Source organism: Anomaloglossus baeobatrachus, unplaced genomic scaffold, assembly GCF_048569485.1.
Source record: "Anomaloglossus baeobatrachus isolate aAnoBae1 unplaced genomic scaffold, aAnoBae1.hap1 Scaffold_640, whole genome shotgun sequence".
Classification (NCBI taxonomy): Eukaryota; Metazoa; Chordata; class Amphibia; order Anura; family Aromobatidae; genus Anomaloglossus; species Anomaloglossus baeobatrachus.
Genome location: NW_027445009.1, coordinates 116,190 through 123,940, shown reverse-complemented (window position 1 = coordinate 123,940; position 7,751 = coordinate 116,190). Strand labels below are relative to the sequence as shown.

The window sequence follows — 7,751 nt, the reverse complement described above, 5'->3', positions numbered from 1 at the left end:
TGCTCTTCAGCCTCCTCCTCCTCCTGCGCATCCTCATCCACTTTACCCTCCACACCAGTCCCAAGCTGGAAGCACTGCAGCACTGCCTCGGCGAAGCGGCAACAGGCTGTGCTGCAGCTAATCTGCATAGGTGACAAACCCCACAATGCAGAAGAGGTGTGGACAGCTCTAAAACAGCATGCAGATCACTGGCTCACACCTCTGAACCTAAAGCCAGGAAAGGTTGTGTGTGACAATGGCCGGAACCTGGTGGCGGCTTTGAGGCGAGGCCAGCTGACACATGTTCCATGCGTGGCCCATGTGCTCAACCTCGTGGTTCAGCGGTTTCTAAACTCATACCCAGAGCTGTCTGATCTGCTGGTAAAAGTTCGCCGCCTGTCTGCACATTTTCGAAAGTCACCTACTGCTTCAGCCGGCCTTGCCGGCTTTCAGCGTCATTTGCATCTTCCGGCTCACAGACTGGTGTGTGATGTCCCCACGCATTGGAATTCAACTCTGCACATGTTGATCAGGATATGTGAGCAGAAGAGGGCAGTTGTTGAGTACCTGCATCACCTAAGCCATCGGGAAATGGGTCAAACTCCACACATAACACCTGAGGAGTGGAGATGGATGTCCGACCTATGTACCATCCTCCAAAACTTTGAGGACTCCACCAAGATGGTGAGCGGCGATGACGCCATTATTAGCGTCACCATACCGCTTCTCTGCCTTCTAAAACGGTCTCTGCTCAAAACCAAACATGATGCATTGCAGGCGGAACACGATGAGTTGGAGCAAGAAACAGTAGTGGGTGTGGGTGATAACACACAGCCCAGCCTCGTCTCATCACAACGTGCAGTGGAGGACTATGACGAGGAGGAAGATGAAGACATGGAGCAACTCTCCGACCAAATTGAGGATATGACATGCATACCAGTCATATGCTCAGTTCAGCGTGGCTGGCCAGAGGACAGGGTAGATGAGGAGGAGGAGGAGGAGAAGGAGGAGGACAGCATGTTCAGTCATCGTGTTGGTCTGGATATTGAAGTGATGGCTGTTAAGAGTCTGGCGCACATGGATGACTTTATGGTAAGCTGCCTGTCTCGTGACCCTCGCGTTAAGAACATCTTGGCCGACAATCATTACTGGTTGGTAACACTGTTAGACCCACGCTACAAGGAGAACTTTATGTCTCTTATTCCCGAGGCGGAGAGGTCAGCCAAAATGCAGCAGTTCTGGAAGGCCATAGTCACGGAAGTAGGCAAAGCATTCCCTTCACAAAACGCTAGCGTCATAATTGTAACACTATTAGTTAAAAGAAAGGGATAAACTGTAAAAAAAACAAAAATAAGGCATAACTTTTTTTTAACATCAATTTTTTTTTTTTAGATTTAACCAAAGAATGTGCACATTTGTTATAATAAACAAGTGAAAAATGTTGAAAATCAGTCATCCAAAGGTGTGTGAAAAAAAAATATATATATGGTACCAATAAAAATGTCACTTTGTCCTGCAAAGAATGCAGCCCCCCACATTATTTTTTTCCTCTGTGCGGCCCATACACCCAGCCGAGTTTGAGACCCCCTGCCTTACACTATATAGATATCATGTTCATTCCCCATCTATCTTGCTCAGGAGAGCATCTCCCTCCCCCGGCACCAAGAGCAGCTCATACTGAATTGTTACAATGACTACATTGACACCCCCATACTTTGCACTGATGAGGGGCAAGCACCCCGAAACACCGTGTCTGCAAATTGGGATTCTGATCTGGCTTATATATCCTGAGTCATATTGCAATGGATTGTTGAAAATCCACTTGTGACTTTTAGGATCGCTACTTCCAATAGGTGGCGCTGTGCTAGAGTTTGTCTCCTTTACTGGAGAGACAATTTGTACATTGACTAGTAACACTGCACACAGAAATGCACCTTAATATTCCACTGTTAACCCTTTCCTCCCAGCAGTAACACACAACTCCTCACCTTGATATCATGGTGATTTATGGTCAGAATGACTTCAATGCGATCAGTGATTTCTATTCTAGCTCTGCTCACATAGATTTTATATCCACACTCAACTATAGGCCGTTCTTCATATTTTGGGGGTTTTTAGTCAGATATACTAGTTTGTGCCTGTATAGTATTGGTGTAGATGGGAGTGTAGGGCATGGGTTACATGGCACTGTGGTGGGATACTGATGGGAGGTATTGGTGCTGTGTTTGAGGCTTCTACTGGGTATTTTCCTACAAATACTGGAACAGCTCACTGCTTAGAATGATCCTTCCCAGCTCTATAATATATTATATATACCCCACAATGCAGGCTCACACACACATTTGTCTCAAGTGTGTTGTAGGGACACAGATACAGTCTTGGTCATGTGACTAAAGGCTACTTTACACACTGCGATATCGGTCCTGATATCGCTAGTGTGGGTACCCGCCCCCATCTGTTGCGCGACACGGGCAAATTGCTGCCCATGCTGCACAACACCGAACAGAACCAGTCACACATACTTACCTGCCCGGCGACGTCGCTGTGACCGGCGAACCGCCTCCTTTCTAAGGGGGCGGTTCGTGCGGCGTCACAGCAACGTCACTGAGCGACCGCCCAATAGCAGTGGAGGGGCGGAGATGAGTGGCCGGAACATCCCGCCCACCTCCTTCCTTCCTCATAGCGGCTTTGAGGCAGGTAAGGAGAGGTTCCTCGTTTCTGCGGTGTCACACGGAGCAATGTGTGCTGCCGCAGGAGCGACGAACTACATCGTTACTGCTGCAGTAACGATAATCGAGAATGGAGACCCATGTCACCGATGAGCGATTTTGCACGTTTTTGCAACGATGCAAAATCGCTCATCGGTGTCACACGCAGCAACATCGCTAATGCGGCCGGATGTGCGTCACAAATTCCGTGACCCCAACGACTCCGCATTAGCGATGTCGCAGCGTGTAAAGCCCCCTTTAGTGGGAGTGGTGTACAGGGTCTTAGCAGTAAAGAGTATTCCATATTTCTGCCAGATACCCACAGAGATATTGAAATCTGAAAAAAGAGACTTCTGCTCATTGAAGGTAAGAACTGCTCACATAGCGTTCAACTCCACAGCAAACGTGTGCTCTAGCACTGGCATCTCAGCAGGGATATTCCCCTACTACACATGTGTGTCTGGGTCGCTGTGACAGTTTACAGGACATAACTCAGGGCACCTAGACAGAAGGCAGAGGGACTACTTTCTATTTCTGGTGTAGAGCTTAGTACAATATATATATATATACTATTACATGTGACACATGTACCTTGTATTACCATTATTCGCTGTATATGAACCCCTTTTCTCCGGGCATTATTTGTCTATAGCATTTTTCACGAACCTGAGGCAACTGAGAACCCTTCAGTGAAGGAATTCCACTAACCCTCACAATACCAACCAGGGGCCTCCCTGCAGTAACTCAGGTAGTTGTACCCATTCTCTTTCCGCATTCTATGTGTTCTTCTTCTTTCTTCTTTTTTTTCTTTTTTCTTCTTTTTATTTCTATCATGTAGTTCAGGGGTTTATAGATATATGTCCTGCATCTCATATTTCCTTTAGTGGTGCTTCTTACCCATTCTCATATCATTTACCCTAGTATTTCATGATCCTGAGGCGACTGAGAACCCTTTAATAAAGGAATCCTTTTTCACTTGAATTGTCAAGTGATACTTACCAGTGACTATCACGTAATGTTACAGGTAGTTGCATTTTCTTCCTCTTCTTTCTCTCCTTTCTTCTTTGTCACACGGTCCATTGTGTTATAGCCCACGTGTCATGATAACACTTGTACCATCTTTTCATTTAGATTCCACCTACAATTATTTACCGATTCCAGTTCTGAAATAGGCTTTCATCATCTACTCACTAGAATTCTCAAGTGCATAAGGTACTGAGACATATACATGTTCACACCATTATAAAGAACAAAGTATAAACATTGAGGTTTTTCTCACACCCATGTTCCTGTGTTCTTTGATATGATATGTGTTCATTTCCTTCACTATATAGGATTGCAAGTTTTCCATTTGTACCTTAATGGCAATGACGCTATACAATTGAACACATATCATCCTGTTATCCATATAGGTGTGTATTTACCTGCTTGACTATTTTTGGTTGTTTGATCCAGAATGTTTCTCCAGATAGGTCATGTGGAAATTTTCTTTCCTCAGTACAAATGTTTTCACTATGGCTTTGGAAAAATTTTTTGTATGTGCATCATGGTTATTTGACCCATTGTACTCTCAAGTAGCAATATATTGTACTGTTATGTTGTACTATGTACTAATTACGTGTTTATATGGTTTTGTAACCCTTTATGATCTTAGATAACTTTATCCTTGATAAAGACCTAAAAACAAGGTCGAAACGTTGGATGAATTATCCTTTTGCACAAATAAAGAATTTTCAGCATTCCAAGAGTTCTTTTCTTACGTTATTGATCACTATAGTGTGCCAGAGCTATTTCTATTGAATTGACTCTTATTTTTTCTGAGCACCTGCTATATACACAGTGAGCCAGACATATTCAAGTTTCATTCAGAAGGCAGAGGGAAGCCTTAGCAGCTGAGCCTATATCTTGGCTTGTGAGCATTAGAACAGGCCGGCGATTACAGGGTAACATGAAAAATGTCCAGCTTGCATTATGACTAGAACATGACAATATCCTTTTAAGTACTAACCTATGATGCGTTCCTAAGCAGTTGATGTTATATGTTCTACATTTCATTTTCTGCATACTTTACAAGTAGTAGAATTTGCTTTGATATAGGCAACTGGATTTTCACAATGAAAAGGCAAAGGATAACGCCCGAAAAAGACGCCATACATTATGTCAGTGCCATCACTGACAAACCTGGATTGACCATGAAATACATCAATCCCCTTAAAGGTGAGTTAAAACAAGTTTTAACTAAATTGCCTTAATATTGTCATGCATTAGAATGACTGTCTTAGGTAATGATAAATATTTTCTACAGGAAGAGGAGTGTTTGCTGAAACTGAAATCGAAAAAGGGAGTTTTGTTGCAGAATATCGAGGCGAGCTCACGTATGCACTTACGATGGTAGACAACTACTCGAGATTTATGGTTGTGGTACAAGTCAAAGATCTAATGGCCCATACTGCAGCGAAGGTCTTCCAAGCACACTTATGCAGACCTCATGGCTACTCAGAGAGAGTCCTCACAGATCAAGGCACTGCCTTTGAAGCGGAAATCTTCAAGGACTTCTGCAGCTTTTACCGATGCAGGAAGATGCGCACTACACCCTACCATGCTCAAACCAATGGTTATCAACCTGCTCAGGACTTTACCCCATATTCCAGATGTGGCCTTACAAGTGATTTATAGAGGGTTAACAATACGTTGGGATCACCGGATCTAATCTCCCTTTTTATACACCCTAAAATCTTGTTTGCTTTAGAATAAACAATAACATCATAAAGGTATAGCAGTACCGTTTCAAAGTTTCGGTGTCCCAAGCAGCATTCCATCAGCCTCTGGAAGGTTCCTGGCAAATTGCACAGCTCGAAGGGCATGCTTTTGAACTCGCAGAGACCCATCGGGGTGGCAAAGGCGGTCTTCTCCCGGTCTGCCTCAGCAACGGACACTTGCCAATAGCGACTAGTGAGATCAAGGGTAGAAAAATAATTTGCAGTTCTCAATGCAGCTAGCTATTCCTCAATACAGGGGAGTGGTGCTGTCCTTCTTCTTTAACAGGACCAACGGAGCTGCCCAGAGGCTACAACTGTCACGGATAACCCCAGCCTCCTTCATGTTGCTCAACATGTCCTTGGTACACTGGTAATGTGCAGGTAGTTTTGGCTTATATCTCTCTTTGATGGGTGGGTGTGCACTTGTGGGGATGTAGTGTTTGACCCCTTTTATTCTTCAAAAGTCTAGCGGATGTTTGCTGAAGACTTGCTCGTATTCTTGCACTAGCCTGTAGACCCCCTTCTTGTGATGTGAAGGTGTGGAGTCAGTGCCTACGTGTAATTCCTTACACCACTCCTCTGGCTGACTTGGTGAGCTGTCACTGAATGGGTGGGCTGAAGCAATGGTGGATGCTGCTGTTTGGATAGCATGTGTATCTACTGAGAACAGCTTATCAATGGTGGCAAATCGGAGCAGCTTAATCTCTTGCTCTCCGCAGTTCAACACTCTCATGGGCACTCTTCCCTTCCATATTAATGAATAAAACTATGATGTAAATAGCATATAGATACCCCACAAATGCAGATAAAAGTAGGTTATGGGAAAAGGGGGAAGAGAGAAACAGGAAAATAGTGGAATAAAGTATACCTTCCAGGTGGGAGAGGAAATGGCAGCACAGCCAGTGGAGGTGAAGCAAGGGGAGCCTGCAACTAAAGAGTTGAGAGCGTTATCACATGGTGACTGAGCCTGATTGTAACGGGAGCATAGAGGTGCCGATCCTGTCTTACCTGCGTTGGTGTAGAAGTGGGTGTCCTGTGGTGGAGTCAGCTGTGTGCAGTGGTGGCCGTGGGTTCTTTTATGTGCGACCGTAGTAATAGCTGCGCCCACTTCCTGTATGGGAGTGGAATGCAGTGAGGCTAATGGAACGCACGCCTGCGCATTTGTGTTTAACGTCGCGCATGTGCAGAACGGAGAAAAGGCTGCGCTCACTTCCTAATGAAAGGGAGTGAGACGCAGCTGGGAAGGGAAGGGAAAAGATTAGGGTTTGGGGATGATGAAAGGGCTTTCTACGGGCAAGGATGGCAAAGGGTGGCAGTGACGGAAAGTCAGGCAGCCTGTCCTGTCCTGTCCTGTCCGTCCGTCTTTTTGTATCATGAATTGGAAAGACTGCAAGGGGGAGGGGAGGTGCTTGGAGGAGGAGGAGTTATTCAGATTAATTGCAGTGGGCGGCGGCTGCAAAAAGCATCATTCTTCTTGTTTTTGCTCTGCAAAACAGCCTTTTCAAGGGTTGGCTTGGGTGACAAAATGTCTTCTGTAGGCGTGGGTTTGTCTCCCTCTCCCTAAGATGTGTCCGGTATAGGCCAGGGTGCCACTCAAGGCCGTAACCAATTCGGGTTATAGCTTCTCGGCCTTTTGGCTAAGATCAAGTGTAGTTTCGGAGGACGCTACCTTGGTCGGTACTGGAAGGTGCCTGGGATTGCACGTCTGCCGGCCTTGAGGAAGTGTGTGCGCCTTCTGGTGACACATAGCCCTCTTGTGCCTGGACGGTTCCCAGGCAACGGGAGGCGATCACCTTTGTTATTTTGAAGTCCTACTGATAAACAGAAAAAAAAAAAAATTAAATCTGTTCTTATCAGTTTAATATCTGATACGTCCCCTCTCTGGGGACCATATATTAAATGGATTTTTAGAACAAGGAGATGGAAAAAATCTTGCTCTGTCCACTCCACGCATTGACCTGGTATTGCAGTACCTCCAGGACCGGTGCACCCCTTCTTAACCCAGTTTCCAAAAGCAGAACTCAATTCACCTGATTCAAATGAGCCCCATTAGTGAATTGAAAGAAAGCAAAAACTTTATATGCACCTCAATTTGGCCAATTCACTTTTCACACTTTCACCCTTTGTTTTATCTTTCACACCTTTTACTTGCTTTATTGATGCAAAAGCTGTGCCAAATAGCAAACTCATCTCCACTCAACTTGACCAACTCTGCTATGTCCCGTGCAGTATCTTATTCTCAGTCTTATCTAGATCATTTGCAATTGAATAGAATAGATCCCTTTTGGACACATTGGATTCAGCT

General features: G+C 44.9%; 1 pseudogene; it reads left to right on the top strand.

Annotated features, from left to right (window-relative positions):
- Window positions 1-7,234: 7,234 nt before the first annotated feature.
- LOC142286060 (U2 spliceosomal RNA) lies at window positions 7,235-7,441 on the top strand (annotated as a pseudogene).
- The last annotated feature ends 310 nt before the right edge of the window (window positions 7,442-7,751 follow it).